Raw genomic sequence first — 26,632 nt, 5'->3', positions numbered from 1 at the left:
CGTTTCCGTTTGTCCTTTGTTCTGAGGGTTCTTTGCCATTCCGGAAGCAGAAAGGCATAGGTTCAGATAGACGGGGTTTCTAAAAGGTCAGCCTCAGAGTTCGTGTGTCCGCTTCCGGTACAATCAGAGCTGTCTGTGACATTTTGTCAAGTTCAGCCCTCTTGGCATGGAGAGGAGGGCGGTGTAATGTTTTCCGATGTCATAATATTTTAGTAGCATTTGGTGCTAAAAATTAACCGTTGGCAAAGTCACCAGCCTGGGTTTTTGTACGTGGAAAATATGTTTATGTGCTGTGATAATGATGCTTGATATTGCGTCCACAGATATTTATCAGTCCCTGAGTCATAGAAAAGGCCTACATTTGCAAATCATAGCTGCGCACTTGTGATTTTTGTAGATTTACATGTTTTCATGGATTCACAGAATTTCCCTGAGTATGCGATGGAAATCTGTTGAAAACATAGATTTCCAAACTTACTCATGATCTACACTCCGTTGGAAAGTGGATGACGAACTGTACAAAAGTACCTGTTTTTATAAAAATTCATAGTGGAAAACCTTTTAACCCACAAAGAAACCCCTTCTTCGCCACCTCCATTAGATGTGGTTACGTTCCTATTCATTTTTGTCCTGCAAAGAGACATACTCCACCTTTTATCAACTATAACTATACAAGGATGGAAAAACATTTGTTAATATCCACAAACTCATGTGTGCCGGAGCTTATCAATTTTTGCTGGGTTGTTGTTCGGGAATAGGCCTTTCCTACACCTGGTTGGAGTATTACTGCACTGAAAAATCCACAAAACTGGCAGATTTTATGCGCATGTAATTTGACCATATATGTTCAAAAAGCTTTGTGAATATGGCACAGAATAAGAAACCTATCATTGTATATTTACCAATGTGGGTAGGATGGGAGATCTGCACTTCGCACCGTATAAGATGGCCGCAGCAGTGTAGGGGTCCATGGGTCGGGGGAGTTTTGCAGGTCTTTGGCACTAGTTACCTTAGCCTTCACTCTTCATCTTTAAGTGATGGATACACCTTTATATGATCATAAACTAAAGAGGAGGGACTTGAGGAATGTAAGGTCCAGCACATGCGGCCCTAGATCAGCTGTAAACAAAAGGAGTGTGAAGTTCATGTGTAGGGGTCTAGGTCTACCAGAGTGAGTCAAAGTGAAGGCTCCTTTTAGGAGCAAGGGCCCTCACACACCACAAAGGGTGTCATGCTTTATCATAGGGTAGCTCCTCGTTGGGCCGGCGCTGCAATGCCCAACAGGCCCCGCAACGGGGCACTTTGCCGGAGTTCTTTTCTTTTTTCGATGTGAAAAGTGAGGGGTGGATGACTAGTTGTGAGTAGAGTAGGAAGGGAGTGTGTGTTAAAAATGACTAGAGGGACTTAAACGGCTATTTTTATTCTCTGGGCCCCTTTGTCATTGATAAAACCGTGGTTTGAGCAGGAGGTAGATATAATGGTCTCCTCTGGCTAAATATAGTGTGAGCCTGTTACAGCCCGGAGGGATCATGGCACTTCATCAGGACCAGTGAACCGTTATCTACTTACACAGGGATGCTCCGCACCGGCAGCGTGAGGGGTAAGTTGGCGGCCTGAACCGAGCGCCGAACACTGACCGTCGGAACGCTCATTCAGCATCCGCCCTGACCAGTTCGACTGGGACCTTCGCTCTATGAATCCCTGGTTTATCTCCTAAGGTATACTACATACCTGTGTAAAGCATACAAGAAATGGTTTGTATATACTTTAAATGTGCATCCCTTTGTGAGTAGAGAAAGGTTCACCGGACCTGACGAAATGCTATGATCCCTCCGGACAGTAACAGGCTCACACTATATTTAGCCAGAGGAGACCATTATATCTACCTCCTTCTCAAACCACATTTTTATCCATGACAGAGAGACCCAGCGAACAAAAATAGCCTTTTAGACCCCTCTAGTCATTTTTAACACACACTCGCTTCCTACTTAGGTGCCCCGTTGTGGGGCCCGTTGGGCAAGGCAGCGCCGGCCCAACGAGGAGCTGCCGGATGATGAAGAAACCCTTCGGGGTGTGTGAGGGCCCTTGCTCCTAAAAGGAGCACTCCCTTTGATTCACTCTGGTAGACCTAGACCCCTACACAGGAACTTCACACTCCTTCTGTTTACTACTCATATATATGTCAAACATTGAACCTGATGGTTAAATTCCAATATTATGCCACAGTTTTGAACCATTTTCCTTTATCGCTTTGAGGTATTCTCCCAAAGTGAAAGCGACTGCCATTTTGATTTCATTCACCGATCAGGCTTGATATTCTCTTCATGTCATGTCCATATAATAGACCAAAATTATGTACTTTTCTATTAATGAAGAACCTTTATTCTACTTTTAGTGACACACCCTCATTGTAAATGTTTTAATTAATATTGGTTTTGATTTATGTTCGGATCTCTACCTTCAACAATAGCTTTCTGTTGCTCATGCCACCTTTTATTCATTTTGAAAAGGTTTAGTTTTAATGCTGCGTTTTTCTGAGATTCTTGGCAATTACAAAAAATGTATTGTTACTGAAGGTGCACTTCTCTGAGAAGTAATAACATCAGGTTCTAATAATGCAGGGATGGAGTCCTGCGAGGGACAGCAGACTTCCATCCCTGCATTTGATTTCCCATTGAGAAACATTGTTTTTAAAAAGCAGCCTATGCCCATTAAAGGTAGCGGTACTGTTTTTTAAAATTTTTATAATGTTCCCCTTTTGCAAAGACTTCTTGGGGAGCAGGCAGTGGTCCTTTGGATGCATCAAGTCCCATCCCAGCTTTCCTGATCAAGTGATATTTTCTCTTTGGGGAAACAGGTGACCAGGCATAGTGGGGGAAGGTGGATGCAGAGACTTGTGAGTCTCTGACCTTTAAAGAAGATATCGAGAACGAAATCAAATTGATCAACAAGGTTAGAAGGAGGGGAAAAGAGAAGACTACTGTAATCAGCTGTGGCCCGTGCAGGTAAGAGTGGTGAGGATTGGGGCCCGGCGGGGTATTTCAACGGACAATGACGAGGGAAAATTAAATGGGATTTCGACAGACGATGACGAGAGAAAATTATTTATTTATTTAATTTTCCCTTGTCATCATCAGTCGAAATACACCCCCCCTCCCTCCCCACAGGGCCCCACCACTCTTACCTGCACGGGCTGCGGCCTACTGTAATACGAGTATCAATGACAGCATTAGAAGGACTATAAAAGAGGATGAAACTCTAAACAGAAGGTCCATTTCTATGATATTACTATGTGGTCCTCAAGAATAAGTGTAGGGATGACCACATGAGTCAGGAAGGAGAGTTGGCATCTGAACGGTGCCCCGTTGTCTCTCTGGGAGCTGAGCGGATCCAAAGGCACGCGAAGAAAGGGAGCGGTCTCTTTTGAAAGAGATAGCGACTGGCACTCACTGGATGAAGCCTTTTGATGCAACATCCTGGGCGGGTCTTTTGTATCACTGCTCTGTCCACTTGGAGCGTTCTGTTGCCATCACTTCTGTTGTTTTTGGACCAAACAAAGGATATAAACTCAGAAACACATTTTACTGCCATTGCTGATAAATATTTTTATCAGTTGCAAAACAAAGACTTACAAGCTGCTGTTTCTTGATTCTGTGAACTTATCAAAACAATGTTAACACGCAATTACATTTTGAGACCGCGTAGGATGTGGACTTAACCTGTGCATACCACTGAGGGCATTTAAATCAGTCAATCTGGTTGCACAAAACCATAGGTACATGGGTACCCAGTTGTAATCACCACTTCAAAATCAAGACATGCCCAAATCTTGACCCCAAAATTATGACAGCAAAAATGTCAACATGCATTTTAATAATAATATATAAAATTTCGACTGGGCACGTGCCATAAAAGTCTGAATGTAGAACACTAAGTTAATCAATGACAACATTTTGGTATGTCAATATAAAATATACATTCCGTTGTGCTGTTGTGATCTTGGGTTAGATATTATGACCCATTTAATGTAAATAGTATAAGGACTCAGCAAGGCTCCAGTGGTCTATGCACCTCTTAAATAGCTGAAATATAAAAGAAAACCTAAACTAATTTGTACTCAGCAATGAGTGATTTGAAGTTCATGGATTCTAAGGAGATAAATGCACACAATATTGTTAAGGTATTGACTCTTTAAACCCAAACTTTTACTTAGTTTTCCGAAATATTGTAATAGTTTATGTATTCGTAAAGATATTTTGAGGTACAGTTGCAGTTCAGGGAGTATGCGCCACGTCTTTTCATATTTTGATTTATTTAAGGGATTGTGCTCAAGATTTTTAAACGTTTGAGAGTGGTAATACTCAAAGGGCTGATATATCTTTCTCAGGGGGCAAAACAGTTGCTGTTTTTGCACAGCGTCTGATTTTCAATATCAGATTACTTTTTCAGCTGTGACGGATGTCCTAATCCATTGTTGCGAAAAATGAACATTCTGTAGGATTTGCAGAACGTGGCTCAGTAATATTAGCAATTCAAAATTATGTTTTCAAATCCTACCGAATAGGCTTGGACTGGAGACCTGAGGTCTGCGAGTGAGAGCACATGTGCATTCCTGTATTTTCATTTGCAAAATATTATTTATTGCAGTCCCCCTCCCTAAGAAGGACTGGGCTGTAGCCCATCCCCCAACACAAAATTAGGGAGGATGCAAAGGTCCCTGAACTGCTGTATACACCTCCCGGTGTTCAAGCCACATCTATAAAGTGGAAGCTGCCCTTCATGGACCCTTTCCACCATACAATCCTGTGTGTTGAATCAGTATGTCATCATTGGTCCACAACGATAGTCATAAAGCATCAATTCAATTCATTGCCATTCTTAAGAAGGGGGTGTCCATTCCATGCCCTCATCTTCCAAATCACAAGGAGTTGCACTGTGTACATTGTGTGTTGTAAAGACATTTGCAATTTGTAAGTACATTTGTAATAATGCCTTTGGTGTGGCAAAGCCTAAGATTTTGTAAATCATAAGCTTTGTGTTCACAAAACTCTTTAAGACATCGGGGACAAAATGTCTTGTTCTGAAGGCCAGTGGCCATTATGAGATCACTGTACGAGTCTTTTGGGGGACTCACCTGCAGCAGGTTGGAGTACTATGCCCCAGTGCTACCTTCACTAGTCTCCGCACCTACCCTATTACCTGTCTTGGTGGGTTGGGGCGTCTGGTGACAACTGGACTCATGCCATCAGATCCCCTGAAGGCCGAAGCCTCTCACTCTAGGCAGGGCTATGGGCAGGGTGGAAGGGATGGAGCTGACCTGCTCCTGCCATTTTTGGTGATGGAGTGGGCTGTTTCAGGCTCTAAGATCCGGGTCCTGCCATAAATGAAAAACGTCCCAGCTATCGTAACGGAAAGTTTCAATTCTATTAAGGACTCAGAGGTGAGGATTAACCCACCCTCGCATTAGTGATAGCACACCCGGGTTCTTGGATCTAATAAGAGCGTAAGTAAAGTGTTTCAGATATCTTTAAGGTGATTTCTACTGTATGGTATGCTTCTAACTTGATTCCTGGTCTAGTGTGCGCAGTTCTTGATTCCCGGTATGACCTCACTGTATCTTTATGCTTGGCACATTTGTTCACTGGAATTTCACTTGTTGTTGACTTTGGGAGCTGTTTCTTAGGTTTCACCAGTGCTCTCTATATTGCAGGAACAGATTCTTCGAAACAGGACTGAGGAGCTTACGCTGGCGGCTTGGTCACATCAAGAAAGAGGACAACAGACAGGGGACAAGGAGACTTATACAGCACGATGGTCCCTGATTGGCTATTGGACTGATTTTTCATTAACTTCAGTTACTTCCCAAGGTGTTATGAAAAATGAAGTTTTGTTTATCATTGTGGTTACTGTTTAGCATGGCTGCTGTGCAATTAAATGAAGAAAGGACAGGTGGGAGACAGCAGTGAGAAGGGGCTCATGCGATCGGTTTAGGTTGCACATGGGGCGTCCAGTATGTGATAGGTTTTATTTCAGTAAACCGGTACAAGGCGAACCCTTTCAATAGGCATGGGGGGTGGGGTAAGATTCACCACCCACCACTGCAGGCTGTTGAAAATTACCGTAGGACCAGTCCGCTCAGAAGGAAGAGGCTCGACCAGTGTTCACAGCCCAATGGCCAGCATGGAGAACAGAATTATGATTTAGGACTGCAGTAAATGTTTCTCTATGGTGCATGGGTGAGGCAGTGGTGCTCTGTGTATAACTTTCTACTTGATGAGTTGAATAAATGTATGATTTCAATTACATTATACATTTTTAGTTGGAATGCCATATGATATCTCCTTTACCTCTTATTTGCACCTTGCTTGCTCAATTTGGCATTTGATTTCATGCAGTGCCAAGCCACACACGTACCATCCAAACAACACATCACCAATGACCTTGCAAATGTCATTGTCATTCCCCCACAGCACTGGATACAACTGGAGATCAGATACTAAAATATATTTGCCACATACACTACTTCTGCACCTAATAAAACACATACCACACCATCCCGCTGGCTATCTAATTTCCAACATCCCACCACAGCGCCAAACCACAGCCAAATGCAAACATGTACTTCTCATCATGCACCCACCCCTCTTGCCACCCATACTACTGTTCCATCAAGCATTGCCCAGCTCTGAAGCACCTTCACAGCAGCAGCACCACAGGGCAAACAGTTGGAAACATTTGGCCTTCAAACTACAGTTATATAATTTGCTGTTGTATGCCTGTCCGCAATCTGCTACTCTTCCATATAAATAATTGGAATATAGACATAAAACCATGTTTTACTTGCATACTGGGCCTTTGTCCAAACGTTGTGGGACATTGATGTTGTGCATGTGCACACCAATTGTATGTGTAGCGGATGCATTTGAACAGCATATGACACTTGTGACTGTGCCACACTGGGTTCCATTTTATACTGGCTATATTTTTGTCATACCTAAAATGAAGGATTAGAGGGATAGCCTCAGACATCAGATGTGAATTGCAGGGCTCCCCCAGAACATTCCAGGTATCTTTTGTGGTGGGCCTGACAGAGTGTTAAGGCAGGAGAGAGAGGAGCCCTTTGAAGTTAGGGAGCTCTCCCCCTCCCATGTTAATGCAAATGCAAAGCTCCAGCTGCCTGAAAAGAAGGGGTCAGTTTGCCACGATTTCCTATCTAGAAGCCAGGGGTCCCATTCCAGTGGTGACTAGAAGATTCCTTTGAGCTCCAAGTTTGGCGTAATCACCCCCAACTCAGTTTGCTAGGTTTGGTACCAGTACCTGGGCACACCTGGACTAATGTGCCAGGTGAGGATTCTTGGATCCAGCTTTAAGTCAGAGAGTTGATTGGCTGTTCAGGAGGGGCATTGGAGGTGACCTTGCATGAATGAGATGCTGCTGTGAGGAGAGGGGGCTTTGAAGGAGACCAGGCAAGACAAAATTGGCAAAGTTTCTGCAGCATGGGGCAGGACCAGCACTGAGGGAGAAGTTAGTGGGCTCTACATTGTTCAACAGTTAGGTGATTGTTCTGACACCTGAGGTTGAGGGTGGTGTGAAACTCAAGAGGGTGAGGTATTTTGCATCATCAGTGCCAAAAAGTGTCCAAAGTGCTGAAGGAGTACTGGCCACTGGCTGCGGTATGAATAACTGACCAATATAGATCGACAAAATCGAAGGAGATGACTGCACCTGAGTGGTGTGATTGGCGCTGCGACCTAGTGTGGGTATATTGCTTCTTTGGATGCAGAGTTTTGTCAATGGGCCAGAGAATGGCTCAAACGGAAAGATCTCCAGGACAACGAGCACTGTTACTCGATGCAACCTCCTTTTGACTGGTGCTAACACTGGTGTCACATACTTTAGGTTCTAGACATGGGCACTCCTAGCGTGAAGCACAACCTCCCGCCAACTGGGACAGGGCAAGGACAGCAATAGGACCACAAAACCTCCTCCCGTTGGGCCATGTGGAGCTCCCACTACGAGGAGCGGGCCTGTTCCTGCGGAGAGTGACTCCTGGAAACAACGTCCGTTTTCAAAGGACTTCACAAACCCTTCACGAAGGACAGAGAGGTATAGATGCATAGTACCAAAGACGGGCAAGAAGAATGTGCATGTACTTGGGGTGCTGAGACTGTGCTCTTAAGAGAGAGAGAGCGATAGGTAAAGTGATAGCAGGACACCGTGAGTGGATCAAGTTCCGGAGCATGCTCCCACTCTCGGTTATGGGCATGGTAGCGATCAGTAAAATGGTGTTTCTGCTGCGATGCCTCTACGTGCTCCATAATTCGTTCTGTATCATATTGAGGAAGGCATATCAGGAATTAATCACTCTCCTGATTTCGTTGGTATGGCCAGATAAGCGAAGTAAGGTTAAACTAGAGGTCTTCAAAATGGACAGGGTGAGGGGAGGTCTGGGGCTCCCTGACCTTCAGCTGTGCTACCTAGTGGGATTATTACGATACGCGATGCACTGGTGCAATGAGGGATCAAACCTTTAAAAGAGACTGTTGGCCGAGATGGTGGAAGAGAATGAGCTACGACAGCGGCTGATTGAGGGGTAACGTAGTCCAGAAGATTGCCCTTTTGTGGTAAGGTAGGTAGCAGAGGCGTGGGAGGGGGCTGTCAAATATGTGTTCCACAGACCACCATGTGTTAGAATGCTGCCACTATGGTGGCTGCACCCCCTCGGACAGATACAGGATGCTATGTATATGTGATAATGGCTGGAGGGAGGATGCCAAACCATAGGTGACCTGTACATGGATGGTGTGTTTATAATGCTCAGAGCCGTACAGCGAGTGTTTGACAACCTCAGTCCAGGGCAATTTCTCCAGTTTCCAGGCTAACTTGTATGGTCCGGGAAATCTGGATGGATTTCCCACAGGAGCTACCAGAATCGTACATGCTTACATTAATACAGGGGGGGAGGGAGCACAGTGCCTCTCATCCCAGCACAGTTCACCCCATTGCATCCTAGTAAATGCAGTACGCTTACTTTCAAAGTTGCTGTAGTCTTTCACCAAAGTTGGTGCAGGTCGTGCTGTTATCTCTAGACACGTGTTTTTGGGTTTAGACTGTCATCAGTACCTCTCCACAGGCACACAGGTGCAGCCCAGGAGAGGTCGTCAGTTCGTTGGCTACACTAGAGGACTTATCTCACTGAAAGCAGATAGACCTCCTGTCTGGTTTAAAGTCCGAGACAAATGGAGGGGGCACTCCCGGGACCATTGACGGATGGGGAATAGGTGAGAGCATGTGCACAAATACAGGGGGTGACCAGAAATGCTAGATTTAAGCTTACACAGTTTTATTATCTGCACCAAGTCCATCTTCCATCTCAGTTCTTACATAGGATATCTCCCACAAAATCCAAGAATTGTCCTAGCTGTGCACACACACCTGCGATATTCCTGCATAATATGACATGGGAATGCACAGACCTACAAAGCTTTTGAAAGGGAGTTGTGGACAAAGTCATTATTCTGACGGGGCTACGGCTGACCCCAAGAGTTGAACACTGCATGCTTGACTTAATAGCACTGCCAAAGCAGGGTGCAAAAATGTGTCACAGGGTTGAATTGGGGCTACTCCTGGCCAAGCGCTGGATTGCTATTCATTGGCTTGCACAGGACCCACCCCCCTGGAAAAATAGCGGGTGGGACTGAGGGAGCATGCCGTTGCAGAGGAAAAGCGATTGCGTATGGTTCGTAGAGATGAGAACGCAAAAAGGGACCTGGGACTGTGGGTGGAGATGGTTGCCCGGGTGGAGGAGGAGCTGAGACCCACGGGCCCACAACCTGTGAGGAGCTCGGGGAGCTCCTCCCGGATTGAGGATACTCCACGGGGGTCTGAGACGAGAGGAGTGGATAATGCAAGAAGGGGGAGGCAAGATGGAAGGCCTGGATTCAATCTCCTCCTACCCCAATGGACTACAGAAAGGAAGACGTGTAGATGGACAAAGTTGTGACCATGAACTAAGAAATGTAATAATAGGGAACAGCAAACGTTATCTTGATCTTATATCAAACGTGTAAATATAAATGATGTATGTATTGAATTGATGATGCTGAGCCATTGCAGTTTAGTATTGCTGTTTGTATTTACTACCCAAAAATGATCAATACATTTGTTTAAAAGAGAGAGAGCGACGCTAGAGACCGACTGAACGAGGACTTATGCTGGAGCCTTGGAAAAGTCCCAGTGTTTCTGGCTGTGGGACAAAACTTGTTTTGGCTGTGTATGGATTATTTGAAGGTTGTAGGGTAATATACCAAGTGTATCTTCTCATAATATTGACGAATACACACTCTTACATAAAGTCATGTTACCATTAGAGACTGCCCCCAGCTTACAGTGTATACTCTTTCCATTTCTACCCTTAATTAAAACCATCTCTTTATTAGTATGTTTCCATTGCATGTATTAACTTTACTTTACTTTTTAAAACTAAAGTACTGACTAGACCTTGGTTTGCGGATTATTCGGCTGCATATTGAGTGCTGAGCCAGTAACCCCACACTTAACCCCCCCCCAACCCCCTCCCCCCTGACTGTCCAGCTGCGCTATCCTGAGCATCAAATGGTAAAGTGGTGTACCTGGTGCTCAGCTTTGGGCTCAATAAAAATGCTAAGCCCCAGGACACCAGTGGTAAAAGGGCCTGATTGTTCAGTATCCCCTGCCCACCCTGGGGTTCCTGAAAACTTTCACATAGGACCTCCCAGGAGGAGAAGGTGTTTTAGGTGAAAGGAGGGTGTTCATCATCCCTGAACCATGCCTGCGATAGAATTTTGTTTCAGTGCCCCAAGGTCAAGCAAGTGCCACAGATGATGAGGTGCTGTAGTTGAAGTTAAGGTACCAGACATCCAGCTATGCTGATAATGGTGCAGTGCCTAGGGTCTTCTTTGTGTGGGATGGATCTGTGTGTAAAGAACTCTTCCTGGCTCTCTTTTAATTCAAGGACCAGCCTGGAGCATACATCATGTGCATTTCATTGACCAGCTGTTCTGCCCTTGGGTAATTTCTCTCCAATGTTTTGCTTTTGCCCTTGTGCACATTAGGTATGCAGCACTGGAAGTGCCGGTATTTCGTAAGGCTTGATCACCATGTGAATTCCCATGGAGTTAGTTTTTATTCCCTATTCCGACCAAGACTATAGGAAGCATACACCAGGGACTACAACTCGCAGCATCTTTTGAGGGCAAGCAGATTTCAGTATCCATCACCCGCCAACATCCTTCAAGTCTTCTGCTTTGAATAGGAAAAAACTGTGGTACTTCATGTAGGCGACCACCATAGCCCCCAACAGCCCTGGGGAGGGAATCTTGTCTGGTGGGGCTTGTTCTCAGTCTTGGCTTCATATTGAAAGGTTCGCATCAGTGGATCTGGAAGGAAGTACTAGTAAGACACTCCCCGGCATCCTCTATCGGTGTTTGTCTTCGTGTATGCTCTGAGATATTGCAGGGCCACCAGTTCAGATAATTAAACGTTTGGTGCCTCTTCTTTTCAGGCAGCAGGAGCTTTGCATTTACATGAGTTTTTTCAGAATCTAGCTGGAGGTCATAATTCCATTCTTATTGATAATCATATATTTATATACACAGTTATTAAACATTTTAGCCACAAAAACTTCCTTATAAGCCCCACTACTGCACATGAGTCTATGTTTAAAACCCAGCATCCACATTTTACATCTCATGGTACTGTATCAATAGTTTTCTCTGCTTCTAGCATGACTGCCAATAGGGAGGCTTGTTTTCTGATGTGGACACCTTAGCTGACTTAACCAATGAGTTAGTAAAGTAGAAACGTAATCTGGTTACTACCTTTTTCAGGTGATTATATTTGACGTTACAGTAAACATTAGAGGGATTTTAAGCCAGTTGTCATCTGCTTTCTTGCTCTAATCTAGAATCTCGTTGTCGTGTATTAGCCGAGAGCGCCTTGTTTACCCTGCAGGCAGCCAGGAGCAAACATCCATCCAACGTATGGCACTGAAGCTACAGCAGGATTGTGGCGCTGATGGAAAAGCAACTAAGAGAGATAAAGTTCCAGCTACAGGACGCCAAACACACAGGGAAGAGCGAGATTCCCAGCTCACCACTATCACTTCACCTGGCTGCTTTCTTTTAAGCAGAGCAGCATCTTGTGGGGTCGCATCTTAGCTCCAGATGGTTCCTGGACGATTCTGATGTACTTTGTTTTTCACCAATGTCACTGCCCCATGTGTTCCTGTTTTGAATAAAGACATGTTATAAGTGAAAATTGAACTTGACTGAATAAGATTCCTGTATTTGCGGTATGAGATAAATCAGACGTTCCATACCTACTACCATCTCCTTGTGTGAGTCTTGACTTCTCTCCCAAAATACCCTTTGCAACCAAGTGGGAGTAAAGGGAGTACCAATTGGAAGACAGAAGTACCCAGGGTCCTGGGACGCCAGTGGTAAGCCACTTTAATTGAGTACAAAAAAAAGAAAAATAAGAATAAGTCACATGAGCTGCACTGCAACCCAGCCTATTTAGAGCAACACAAGATTTTCTTTAACTGATCTTCAAGATTGTTGAGGATTGTAGGGTGTTTTACATATGTATACCTTTGTGAGTCAAATACGTTTAGATAGAAAATTATAATATATATGGATCATTTTTAATTCAATAGCAATTGAATGAGAATTAAAGAAAATCTTTTTTTTTTTTTAAATGTTGACCCTTCTCTATTTTTTCAGCGTTTCTGCTGTTATGTCAGGCGCCGGCACCGTCCACTGGACTGTCGTATTCCCCTATCTCAGCGCCATCATTTATTTCAACCAGGTACCACACCGTAGAGACTATCCAGGAAAGCCCAAGAAAGAATCCATGCATCCCTCACATCAGATACATCTTTGGAGTATTCGGAAGGGCTAGTGCGCTAGCAAACTTTCAAAGAAGCATAACGCAGGCGTGGTGCCACGGAAGCCCTTCAGCAATGTGCTAGACATGCAAATCATAATACAAAGCCTATAAGTTACAGCAGGCAGCTGACAACCCAATGTGCACCATGATGATATTCATGCTGGAACCGGTTAATAAAAGGCATCTCATTAATTCAATATGGTCTTCATACTGTTTCCGTTTCGGTTGGTGTTGCCAACTTGAAACGTACTCTTACTGCTTTTCCAATTAATAGTTTTTGGCTTTATGGTCCCAGACTTAGCTTCTGTTAGGGCCAGTATTTTGAGCAGTGGCGTAGTTGAGCAGCTACAGTGGGGTGGAGTTCTTGATTGGCCTCTTCTATCTACAACTTGGCAGACAAATAACGTCAAAAGGTGAATGGTTGGTTGGTTGAGTGAGTGAAAGGATGGATGGACGAACAGGTGTGTGAGTGAAAGGGTGGACTGGTGAATGAAAGGGTGGCTGGGTAGATGTATGGATGGATGAATGATCGAAAGCAGGGATATAAGGATGGATGAGGGAAAGAATGGATGGATAAGTGATAGTGTGGATGGATGAGTGAAATGGAGGATGGATGGCTGGATGGATGGATAGATGGGTGAATGAGTGAAAGGGAAGGCGGGTGGATGGATGAGTGAAAGGGTGGATGGAGGATGAGAAAATGGATGGATGGGTGAGTGAAAGAATGGATGACTGAGTTAAAGGGTGGGTGGATGGATGATGAGAGAAAGGACTGATTGATGGTTGAGAGAAAGGGAAGGTAGATGGATGATGAGAGAAAGTACGAATGGATGGATGAGTGAGTGAAAGGATGGCTGATTGAGTGAAAGGTAGGGTGGATGGATTGATGGATAGGATGAGTGAGATGAAGGACTGGGTTTTGCTAAGACCCAGCGGTGCCAGGGGACAACACCTGAAACCTTCGTGGGTTACCTGTTCCGGCGTACAAATGACAGAGACACGGGACACTTCCTTCGGCGTCAAAGATTCGAGGTTTATTTACTGCAGGGAACACAGAAGTCACGAGAAGTACATAACATGTATGTTCATGGAGACTGCTTCAAATTGTATCTGTGGATCGCTCCTTTTATACAGTTTTTCGTCATAGGACAACATGACAAACAAAAGATTACAACCCGGTTCCCACAGTAAATTTCATAGGGGGTCGCTTTCATGTATTCAGGGCCCGGAACATAATTACAGTAGCTTTTGCCGGTTCCCAACTATAAAAGTACATCTTCCCACCATTAGTGCATTCCGTTCGGCTGTAAACGAATCAAGGAAGAGTCAGAAACAGGTGCAGAGGAAGACAAGGATAGCGAACAGATTGAAAAGAGTGTAAAGGGGGTGGTATCAGGAAGCACGATTGCAGAGATCAAAGGAGACATGCCTAATGAATGCACAACTGAGTCAATAGACCGGCACGGCAAGATGAGCCTCGAGCGGGGCCATCTGCCTTACAGTGTCATCCCCCTCGTCATAAAGACGTCCTCAAAGGAACACGTGTCTTCCGCAAGAGTTTGGGAATCCCAGGATCACGAAGCGGACAGTGTCCGTTCGCTGGCTACTTGATGGCAAGAAACAAAATGGATGCCGTATCTAAAATGGAACCTGTGGGTTCAGATGAAGAAACCCACGAAACAGACAAACGGTTTAGGTTAGCACAGCGAAAACGCGTACACCCACTAAACTCGTCATTTGCGGTTCATAGATACCAGACTCGACCATATTCGGGCGAGTCAAAAACACCACTTACAATTGTCACGGAACCTCAGAGAGGGAGGACGGGAGGATGGCTGGAGAGAAATAATGGATGGCTACTGTGAAAGGGTGGATGGATGATTGAGCGAAAGGATGAATGAATGAGTGAAAGGATGGATGAGAGAAAGGATGGTGAGTGAAAGGGAGGGTGGGTGGAGGACGGATGAAAGGGTGGGTGGAGGATGGATGAGTGACAGAATGGATGAGTGAAATGGAGCATGGATGAAAGGGTGGATAGATGGATAATTGAAAGAATGGATGGCTGAGTGAAAGTGAGGGTGATAGATGGATGAGTGAAAGGGTGAATGGATGAGTGAGTGAATGGATGAATGAGTGACAGGGTAAATGGATGAGTGGATGGGTGTAACGATAAGTGAAATGACGGATTGATGGATGCCTGAGTGAAAGCATGAATGAATGAATGAAAAGGAGGATGGATGGAGTGAAAGGGTGGATGGATGGATGGATGAAAGGATGAATGGATGTTTGTATGGATGGATGGATAGGTTTGGAGATGGCTGGGTAGGTTTGAATATGGATGGGCGGACGGATGGAATGGAGGAAGACTGAATGATAGATGAAAGAATGAATGGATGAGAGAATCTAAAGATGACATTGTGGATATCAGCAGGTGGATGAATGGATAGATGCTTGAATAGAAGAGCAAAGAGAGCTCTTCTGGGGAGTGCTGTGATGACTTGCTTAATTTGCTTGATGCCATGAGAGCTTTGGTTTGAAGTGGGGTCTATTTTAATTTTCTGGCTACTTCCTTGATTTTTAGGTACATATGTAAACCATTGATTACCATTCTGTGTGGGATTCTTTGGAGTTTTTTTGAATGAGCATTCATGGGTGATAAAATCATAGGTACCTTTAGGAAGTTAACACTTTTGGGTCAAGGGATTGTCATTACTTAATAGCACTGAGTGTGTGGGTTTTCGAGAACTTACCATTGTGTAGGTGAAGCTCTTGCTTTTTAGTACTGGGGTTATGTGATCCACTGTTTTGTGCTTTACGGTCATGATCATCATTATTGTTGCTGTTGCACGGCCTGGGGTTTATGTATTGGTCAGTTACCTCTTCTGTTTCATTTTAGGGCAGGTTGTAACTTGTGTTTCACCCACTCCACCCTGCTGGCTTCTCACACCAGGTGGTATTGGGAGTAATTTGGTGCAGTTGTATTTTCTCTCTTTGAACCTTTTTATCCAACAATACCCACTGAAGATAGAAAGGAACTCATGCAATCAAGGCTATTTCACATAGAAAAGAGATGTGGCAGGGTGAATTCTGCACACAATCGTGTCCCTCAGTATCCCATATCATATTGTTTCAAATGGTGCTCCAAGAATAAGAAGTAGCCACTCTATGTGTACATTTTCACATTTTGGTGGAGGTTTTTTGGTGCTCTTCTTAATATCATCAACTTTCTGGAGTTTAATAGACAGGGCTTTTTTGGGGAGTATATATCTATATATAAAAAATCATAGAATTATGGACTGTAAGTATAAAGCCCTAAGTGAAAATAACTTATGATGCTTAGAGTACTACACTCTGACAACTGCAGCACACCAGTCCTTTGTTTTAATTTTAATTTTTTTTACTGTTTGCAACATATTGCTTGTAAAACTACATATCCCATAATGCCACTTAAGGGCTAACATGGGGCAGTATTTAAACCAAAAGCAAAAAAGGACTCACTGACCGTGAGAAAAGCCGTGAGGCTGAAACGCGTTGGTGGAGTGTTTGTGTGAATAAAAGCTTAATATAGTATCCAGTTGTGCCGCCCCCTTTGTTAAAAAAAATAAATTATATATATATATATATATGTATATATATATATATTAATCCAAAGATGCGGCACACAAGTACGGTCATTTTTTGCTACCAGTCTTTATTCACTCCAAGCTCGGATCAACGCGTTTCAGCCTAACAAAGGCTTTGATCACGGTAAGTGAGCTTACTTCTATGTCTACTATTTATCCAGGTAGCCTTTAGGAAGCCTTCTGGGAATTGTAGTTCATCATGCGATGTATTGCATTATTAACGCATTAAGAACGTCACTGATAGATAACTCAGCTAAATGACATATTTTGGCATTGTAACATTTCACAAATAACTCGGTAGATACATTTTATCAGTAATTATCAATGCTGCTCAACACGCGTTACATTATATCAATTCTATTAATGTTGCAAGAGCTGATCATTACGAGCTTGAGACACACAGTTATAATTATAATTGTCATTATAAAATTAGACACTGGGTATAGTACCCCTATTATACCCCCAATTCTAAAGTATTGTGTCACTCAATAAAGTGCCCTCTAAGCTCTTTGTAACTAATTATTGCAATCCACTTGTTATAGGTGTAGTACCCTAGTAAATTCATGATCATTTACTCAAATTGCAACTCAATTAATTCAGTTCAGTTCAGTTCATTTCAATTTTCCTCTTAGTCAAGATGTACGTAAAGCTCCTCATCAAAGTTCATCCCTCTCGGTATCTTCGTTTTAAGTCTGATGATGAGTTTGGATTCAGTTTGCCGTAGTTTCAGCAGTCTGTTACCTCCTCATTCATTTGCATCTAATATGAAGATACCATAGTAAGACATCGCTCTCCAATCACTGTTTTGACAACTAGCCATATGTTTGGCGGTGGCGTATGACATATCTTTGTTTTTTACCGCGCGTATGTGCTTCAGAATTCGCTTTTTAAGCGCACAAGTTGTACTTCCAATGTATTTTGATCCACATTTACACTGCACGACATATACCACATGAGTTGATATACACGATATTTTGCCTACTATCGTTGTTTGTTTTCCGTTCGGTTCTTCATAAGAGGTTTTGTTTTCACCAATTTTACATGCCTTACAGACATTACATCTGCGGAATCCATTTAGTTAATCTGTGAGCCAATTCTTTTTATTAACAGGTTGTGTCCCTTTGAAATGGCTCGGTACCAAGCAATTCCTTAGTGATGTTGTTTTTCTGTAGCTCATCAAAGGTCCATTTCCTGCCATCTTCCCTATATCTGGATCCCCTGATATAAGATGCCAGTACTTTTGGATTTTGTTTCTGATGATACCACTCTCTTTACTGTACGCTATGACAAAACGAGGTGGTCCTTGAGTTTCGTCCTCTTTCACTTGTTGAGCTAGTATCATTGCTCTAGTTTTTAAATCCACTCTTTTTTTGCATCTCTTCAACGTTTTTTCTCTGTACCCTCTGAGTTTTAATCGTTGTGATGTTTCCATGATTTATGTTTCTGCATCGCATTCTTTAGTGCAGTTCCTTTTCATGCGAATAAATTCCCCATAGGCTATGCTCGCGAGTAAAGGTTGAGGATGAAAGCTAGTACCATGCAATATCCTATTGGTTGTTGTTTTTTTCCTAAAGAGTGTGGTTTGAATTAAATCATCTTCGAATAATATTTTGAGGTCTAAAAAGTCAATTTCTTTTTTATTGATGGTATGTGTAAACTGTAAACCCACATCATTGCTGTTAAGTTTGGAGAAGTATGTATTGAATTCCAATTTTATGCCATTCCAAATGACAAACAAGTCGTCAATATAACGAACCCATAAAATAATTTTGTCAAGATCATCTTGATTGGTGGGATCCCATGCAATTGTCTTCTCCCACCAACCTATGGCAATATTGGCGTAATTTGGTGAAAATGACATGCCCATAGATGTACCACATTCTTGCTTGTACAATTGATGATTAAATATGAAAAACATTGTTTGTAAGACAGAGTTTGATCATTTGCATGAGCATTTCAGTGTGTTTTTTCTCCTCTATGTTCCGTTGCTTGAGGAAATAAGAACATGCATTGAGTCCAATGTTGTTTCTTATAGATGTATATAATGATAATACATCAGTTGTTATCAATAAATAGTCGTTGTTCCATGCGATGTTTTGCAAAATTCTCAAGAAATCTCCCGAGTCTTTAATGTAGGAGCTCATGCTTTTAGCAATGGGTGCAAGAAATACATCAACATATAGTGAAACATTTTAATAGAGACTCTCACATGAGGAGACAATCGGCCTCCCAGGTGGATCAATTAATGTTTTATGAATTTTGGGCATAAAATAAATAGTTGGAATTAAAGGGAAATCAATTTTTTGAATTTTTTTCTCTTCTTCACTTAATAATCCCTCCATATGCCAGGTATCAATTAACTGATTTAAGTGTAAAGTGCAGTTGAGCGCATTGTGGCAAAGGATCACCTTGGAAAAGATATATATATATATATATATATATATATATATATATATATATATATATATATATATATATATATATATATATATATATCATCATGTGATCAAGACTGTGGAGACAGTCGAAACGCGTCATGGCGGCATGCTGAGCACGAATATGCACAAATAAAGGCACTTTTGTTTTGGCACCAAATTGGGTTCCATTCCTCGTCATTTTCCAGTTGAGTCACAATTGGTGGCGCTGTTCAGCGTCTGGCGAGTTCCTGTTCATATATATAGGCGGGTGCTCACCGCCGAAACGCGTCAAGCAGCCTAATGAGTGAATAAAACTTATTTGGGATCATCTATTTCACGGAGTCAGTGCCTTACTTGCATGTGAAAGTTTGGAGTGTTCCTGATATATATATATATGGAGTTTTTTTGAATGAGCATTCATGGGTGATAAAATCATAGGTACCTTTAGGAAGTTAACACTTTTGGGTCAAGGGATTGTCATTACTTAATAGCACTGAGTGTGTGGGTTTTCGAGAACTTACCATTGTGTAGGTGAAGCTCTTGCTTTTTAGTACTGGGGTTATGTGATCCACTGTTTTGTGCTTTACGGTCATGATCATCATTATTGTTGCTGTTGCACGGCCTGGGGTTTATGTATTGGTCAGTTACCTCTTCTGTTTCATTTTAGGGCAGGTTGTAACTTGTGTTTCACCCACTCCACCCTGCTGGCTTCTCACACCAGGTGGTATTGGGAGTAATTTGGTGCAGTTGTATTTTCTCTCTTTGAACCTTTTTATCCAACAATACCCACTGAAGATAGAAAGGAACTCATGCAATCAAGGCTATTTCACATAGAAAAGAGATGTGGCAGGGTGAATTCTGCACACAATCGTGTCCCTCAGTATCCCATATCATATTGTTTCAAATGGTGCTCCAAGAATAAGAAGTAGCCACTCTATGTGTACATTTTCACATTTTGGTGGAGGTTTTTTGGTGCTCTTCTTAATATCATCAACTTTCTGGAGTTTAATAGACAGGGCTTTTTTGGGGAGTATATATCTATATATAAAAAATCATAGAATTATGGACTGTAAGTATAAAGCCCTAAGTGAAAATAACTTATGATGCTTAGAGTACTACACTCTGACAACTGCAGCACACCAGTCCTTTGTTTTAATTTTAATTTTTTTTACTGTTTGCAACATATTGCTTGTAAAACTACATATCCCATAATGCCACTTAAGGGCTAACATGGGGCAGTATTTAAACCAAAAGCAAAAAAGGACTCACTGACCGTGAGAAAAGCCGTGAGGCTGAAACGCGTTGGTGGAGTGTTTGTGTGAATAAAAGCTTAATATAGTATCCAGTTGTGCCGCCCCCTTTGTTAAAAAAAATAAATTATATATATATATATATATGTATATATATATATATTAATCCAAAGATGCGGCACACAAGTACGGTCATTTTTTGCTACCAGTCTTTATTCACTCCAAGCTCGGATCAACGCGTTTCAGCCTAACAAAGGCTTTGATCACGGTAAGTGAGCTTACTTCTATGTCTACTATTTATCCAGGTAGCCTTTAGGAAGCCTTCTGGGAATTGTAGTTCATCATGCGATGTATTGCATTATTAACGCATTAAGAACGTCACTGATAGATAACTCAGCTAAATGACATATTTTGGCATTGTAACATTTCACAAATAACTCGGTAGATACATTTTATCAGTAATTATCAATGCTGCTCAACACGCGTTACATTATATCAATTCTATTAATGTTGCAAGAGCTGATCATTACGAGCTTGAGACACACAGTTATAATTATAATTGTCATTATAAAATTAGACACTGGGTATAGTACCCCTATTATACCCCCAATTCTAAAGTATTGTGTCACTCAATAAAGTGCCCTCTAAGCTCTTTGTAACTAATTATTGCAATCCACTTGTTATAGGTGTAGTACCCTAGTAAATTCATGATCATTTACTCAAATTGCAACTCAATTAATTCAGTTCAGTTCAGTTCATTTCAATTTTCCTCTTAGTCAAGATGTACGTAAAGCTCCTCATCAAAGTTCATCCCTCTCGGTATCTTCGTTTTAAGTCTGATGATGAGTTTGGATTCAGTTTGCCGTAGTTTCAGCAGTCTGTTACCTCCTCATTCATTTGCATCTAATATGAAGATACCATAGTAAGACATCGCTCTCCAATCACTGTTTTGACAACTAGCCATATGTTTGGCGGTGGCGTATGACATATCTTTGTTTTTTACCGCGCGTATGTGCTTCAGAATTCGCTTTTTAAGCGCACAAGTTGTACTTCCAATGTATTTTGATCCACATTTACACTGCACGACATATACCACATGAGTTGATATACACGATATTTTGCCTACTATCGTTGTTTGTTTTCCGTTCGGTTCTTCATAAGAGGTTTTGTTTTCACCAATTTTACATGCCTTACAGACATTACATCTGCGGAATCCATTTAGTTAATCTGTGAGCCAATTCTTTTTATTAACAGGTTGTGTCCCTTTGAAATGGCTCGGTACCAAGCAATTCCTTAGTGATGTTGTTTTTCTGTAGCTCATCAAAGGTCCATTTCCTGCCATCTTCCCTATATCTGGATCCCCTGATATAAGATGCCAGTACTTTTGGATTTTGTTTCTGATGATACCACTCTCTTTACTGTACGCTATGACAAAACGAGGTGGTCCTTGAGTTTCGTCCTCTTTCACTTGTTGAGCTAGTATCATTGCTCTAGTTTTTAAATCCACTCTTTTTTTGCATCTCTTCAACGTTTTTTCTCTGTACCCTCTGAGTTTTAATCGTTGTGATGTTTCCATGATTTATGTTTCTGCATCGCATTCTTTAGTGCAGTTCCTTTTCATGCGAATAAATTCCCCATAGGCTATGCTCGCGAGTAAAGGTTGAGGATGAAAGCTAGTACCATGCAATATCCTATTGGTTGTTGTTTTTTTCCTAAAGAGTGTGGTTTGAATTAAATCATCTTCGAATAATATTTTGAGGTCTAAAAAGTCAATTTCTTTTTTATTGATGGTATGTGTAAACTGTAAACCCACATCATTGCTGTTAAGTTTGGAGAAGTATGTATTGAATTCCAATTGTATGCCATTCCAAATGACAAACAAGTCGTCAATATAACGAACCCATAAAATAATTTTGTCAAGATCATCTTGATTGGTGGGATCCCATGCAATTGTCTTCTCCCACCAACCTATGGCAATATTGGCGTAATTTGGTGAAAATGACATGCCCATAGATGTACCACATTCTTGCTTGTACAATTGATGATTAAATATGAAAAACATTGTTTGTAAGACAGAGTTTGATCATTTGCATGAGCATTTCAGTGTGTTTTTTCTCCTCTATGTTCCGTTGCTTGAGGAAATAAGAACATGCATTGAGTCCAATGTTGTTTCTTATAGATGTATATAATGATAATACATCAGTTGTTATCAATAAATAGTCGTTGTTCCATGCGATGTTTTGCAAAATTCTCAAGAAATCTCCCGAGTCTTTAATGTAGGAGCTCATGCTTTTAGCAATGGGTGCAAGAAATACATCAACATATAGTGAAACATTTTAATAGAGACTCTCACATGAGGAGACAATCGGCCTCCCAGGTGGATCAATTAATGTTTTATGAATTTTGGGCATAAAATAAATAGTTGGAATTAAAGGGAAATCAATTTTTTGAATTTTTTTCTCTTCTTCACTTAATAATCCCTCCATATGCCAGGTATCAATTAACTGATTTAAGTGTAAAGTGCAGTTGAGCGCATTGTGGCAAAGGATCACCTTGGAAAAGATATATATATATATATATATATATATATATATATATATATATATATATATATATATATATCATCATGTGATCAAGACTGTGGAGACAGTCGAAACGCGTCATGGCGGCATGCTGAGCACGAATATGCACAAATAAAGGCACTTTTGTTTTGGCACCAAATTGGGTTCCATTCCTCGTCATTTTCCAGTTGAGTCACAATTGGTGGCGCTGTTCAGCGTCTGGCGAGTTCCTGTTCATATATATAGGCGGGTGCTCACCGCCGAAACGCGTCAAGCAGCCTAATGAGTGAATAAAACTTATTTGGGATCATCTATTTCACGGAGTCAGTGCCTTACTTGCATGTGAAAGTTTGGAGTGTTCCTGATATATATATATATATATATATATATATATATATATATATATATATATATATATATATATATATATATATATATTTATATATATATATGGACTTGGCCGGCTTCGTGAAGCGGGGGCCTCCCAATCTGCGTTACTGGCAAACGCAGAAAATATGCCAAGCAGCTCCTTCCTTTCAAAAAGAGTAGAGACCACACGAGGGGAACAATGGGGGAAGCTCAATGGGAGTCCTGCATTCGACCAGTTGGTTATATTTTCCCCACACTTCACCTACCTGGCTGCAGAGTGATGTATTCTGGTCTTGGCAGTCCACGGCAACACTGGGAGCTGCAACAGGTGCGAACATTTCGTTAGGGGTGGAGCCTAACGCACATGAACATTTAGGCACATGACTGAAACGAACATTTGTAATGATGGAAGCCTCCTGTGAACTTGGGCGCTGAAGAAGGCATGGATATGCCGAAATGCATTTGCCGCTATTATCATCGCAATTAAAGAAGCTTCCCCCATTGTTCCCCTCGTGTGGTCTCTACTCTTTTTGAAAGGAAGGAGCTGCTTGGCATATTTTCTGCGTTTGTCAGTAACGCGGATTGGGAGGCCCCCGCTTCACGAAGCCGGCCAAGTCCATATTGGCAGTTGTTTCGGCAATAATTGGTGTTTCCAGGGGACTGGATTGACTTGTGCCCGCCACGAGGGTACGGAGCAGACAGCGCGGTTGTGGGGAGATTCAGCCTTGCTTTTGGGCGGCGTGTAACCACATTGCTGCCCCCGCCAAAAACTATTCCTTACCTTGGGGCTGAAGCGGTGAGGGGACGGAGGGAGTTTTCTTTAAACCTGATGACAAGCAGGAAAATCTAGGCTGTCTACACAATGGGAGTCCTGCATTCGACCAGTTCATTATATTTTTCACACACTTGACCTACCTGAATGCAGAGTGATGTATTCTGGTCTTGGCAGTCCACGGCAACACCAGGAGCTGCAACAGGTGCGAACATTTCGTTAGGGGTGGAGCCTAACGCACACGAACATTTAGGCGCAGGACTGAAACGAACATTTGTAATGATGGAAGCCTCCTGTGAACTTGGGCGCTGAAGAAGGCATGGATATGCCGAAATGCATTCGCCGCTATTATCATTGAAATTAAAGAAGCTTCCCCCGTTGTTCCCCTCGTGTGGTCTCTACTCTTTTTGAAAGGAAGTAGCTGCTTGGCATATATATATATATATATATATATATATATATATATATATATATATATATATATATATATATATATATATATATATATATATATATATATATATATATATATATATATATATATATATATATATATATATATAATGAACTCTCACCCAGCATGCAGGAACGGACACAGACCACATAAGTAGGATGCCGATTATTTAATTAGTGCTGCCGCCATAACGTTTCGGCTCCGGAGAGCCTTGATCACATGACAAATTGAGGTAGTGAACCACCTACTTTTGAAGTGCAAATGCATTGAACAATATGGGTCACATGGCATAGACATAGAAGACAGGTTACCTCATGTTTTCAACAAATAAATAAATAACTAAGTTGAAACATAACAAGCTAAGATGAATGTATAAAGGTTAAATACATGTTAGATCCAGGTCATATCACTTGGAAGTGCAAATTAGGCCTATTTACATGTGCAAAGAGTGCTTGAATAATGCAAGGGATTGTCAACATATCCCAAACTGTCAACAGAGCTGCCATACTACAGTGTTGTAATTTAATACACTGTACTGCTAATATATATAGACAAGTATCAAAAGAACTCCTGTCATATATATTATAAGGGCGAAAAGTCATTATATTAAAATATAAAATGACAAAGATAAAATTAACAATAGAAATCCACTGTGATGTTACACAGTGACCTAAATCCTACAATTCAGCAGTCATGATGAACATGTTTTAATGTCAGCATACCCTAAAAGTGAATAAATGCCATATATATCTTGCACATATTTAATCACGGGATAAATCCCCAGATGAGGTCAAAAACTGTCAATAAATTACAAAAACCAACAACCAATACAACTGTGCTAATTGCCCATAAAACGTGTAGATATAAAGTGCTAAAGAGAGTTTAAAATCTACTGTGTCAAAATCATAGATAGACTGAGCCCAGTTCTATCTAGTCTGCATTTGCCTAACCGATCATAGCCCAAATCAAAGCAAAAATGACCATGATCAAACAAATACAGTACCATCGTAATTACACAGTCAAATACATACAAAACTGTCTGTAGCTTTATAGATATTCGAGAATCAAAGACTAGTACTGTAGTATACGCACAATGACAGAGGGGAGGAGATGCCTGATTAACGGAGTAGATTTGAATGATTAAAAGAAAGGCAGGGATTAGAGAATCTAGTGATCAGGTAAACCAGGGGACTTGTCTAATATACTGAATAATGTACACTAGGTGTAGACATATACCAAGTATATGACAGTACTGAATCTGGGGGTCAGTCTCAGTATAGGATGTATGTAATAAAACATATCCAAGTTAAACCAATAAATAATTATCCAAAAGAGTAAAAAACGATTCTAAAATAATCCCGACTGTAATACAGTGTTAATATACGGACAATATTATCACAAATTGAATACATATTGCTAATACAAACAAGTGTGAAGATCCTCCGTAAGATTAAGACCCCCTGGCTGTTTAATATTGAGTTGTAAAATGTATTTGGTCTCCAATTTACGCAGCTTTGATTCTCTATTACCTCCCGGTCTGCTGGCACTAACTATGACATAATATTTGAGCCCTTTGTTGTTACTTCGATGATGTTCCTTAAAGTGCCTTGCTACCGGGTACGTATTGTCTTGGTTGACAATAGCCCTCAGTTGTTGTAGGATACGCTTGTGAACTGCGTGCTTGGTACTCCCTACATATCTGAGTGAGCAAGGACATTCTAGGACGTAGACAGCAAATTCTGTCTTACAAGTCAATACTTTATTGATCTGATGTTCTTTATTGCTAAACCCATCCTTGAATGTCTTTTTGTTAATCCTGTGAGTACATGATTTGCATGTCTTGCACTTATAAAAACCACTATTGGTTTGCAACCAAGTGGTTTTTTCAATTACCTCAGGGCTCATGTCCACCAATCTATCGCTCATAGAGGGGGCTCGACTGAATGTGATGGATACTTTTTTGGGGAGTGTATTGCCAATGACAAGATCTTTAAGAATGATGGGCTAGTTATTGTTGATGATCTTATGCAACTCCTTGTGTTGTTTGTTGTAACCAACTATAATCCTAAAAGGATTAGTTGGATTTACAGATACTGTGTTGGTCACAACTGTGTCAGATACAACAGGGGTAGCTATCTCTACTGTAGTGTCATAATTGCTCAGTAATTGCTGTCGGCTGACAAGCATGGATTTGGATATGGCTTTTTCAATTACCTTGCTCGAATATCCCCTCTCCAGCAACCTAGATCTACTGGCTAC

This window comes from Lissotriton vulgaris, chromosome 11 (genome assembly GCF_964263255.1).
Source record: "Lissotriton vulgaris chromosome 11, aLisVul1.2, whole genome shotgun sequence".
In the NCBI taxonomy this organism is placed as follows: Eukaryota; Metazoa; Chordata; class Amphibia; order Caudata; family Salamandridae; genus Lissotriton; species Lissotriton vulgaris.
The sequence above is the reverse complement of the archived record's forward strand: the minus strand, read 5'-3'. Positions refer to the sequence as shown.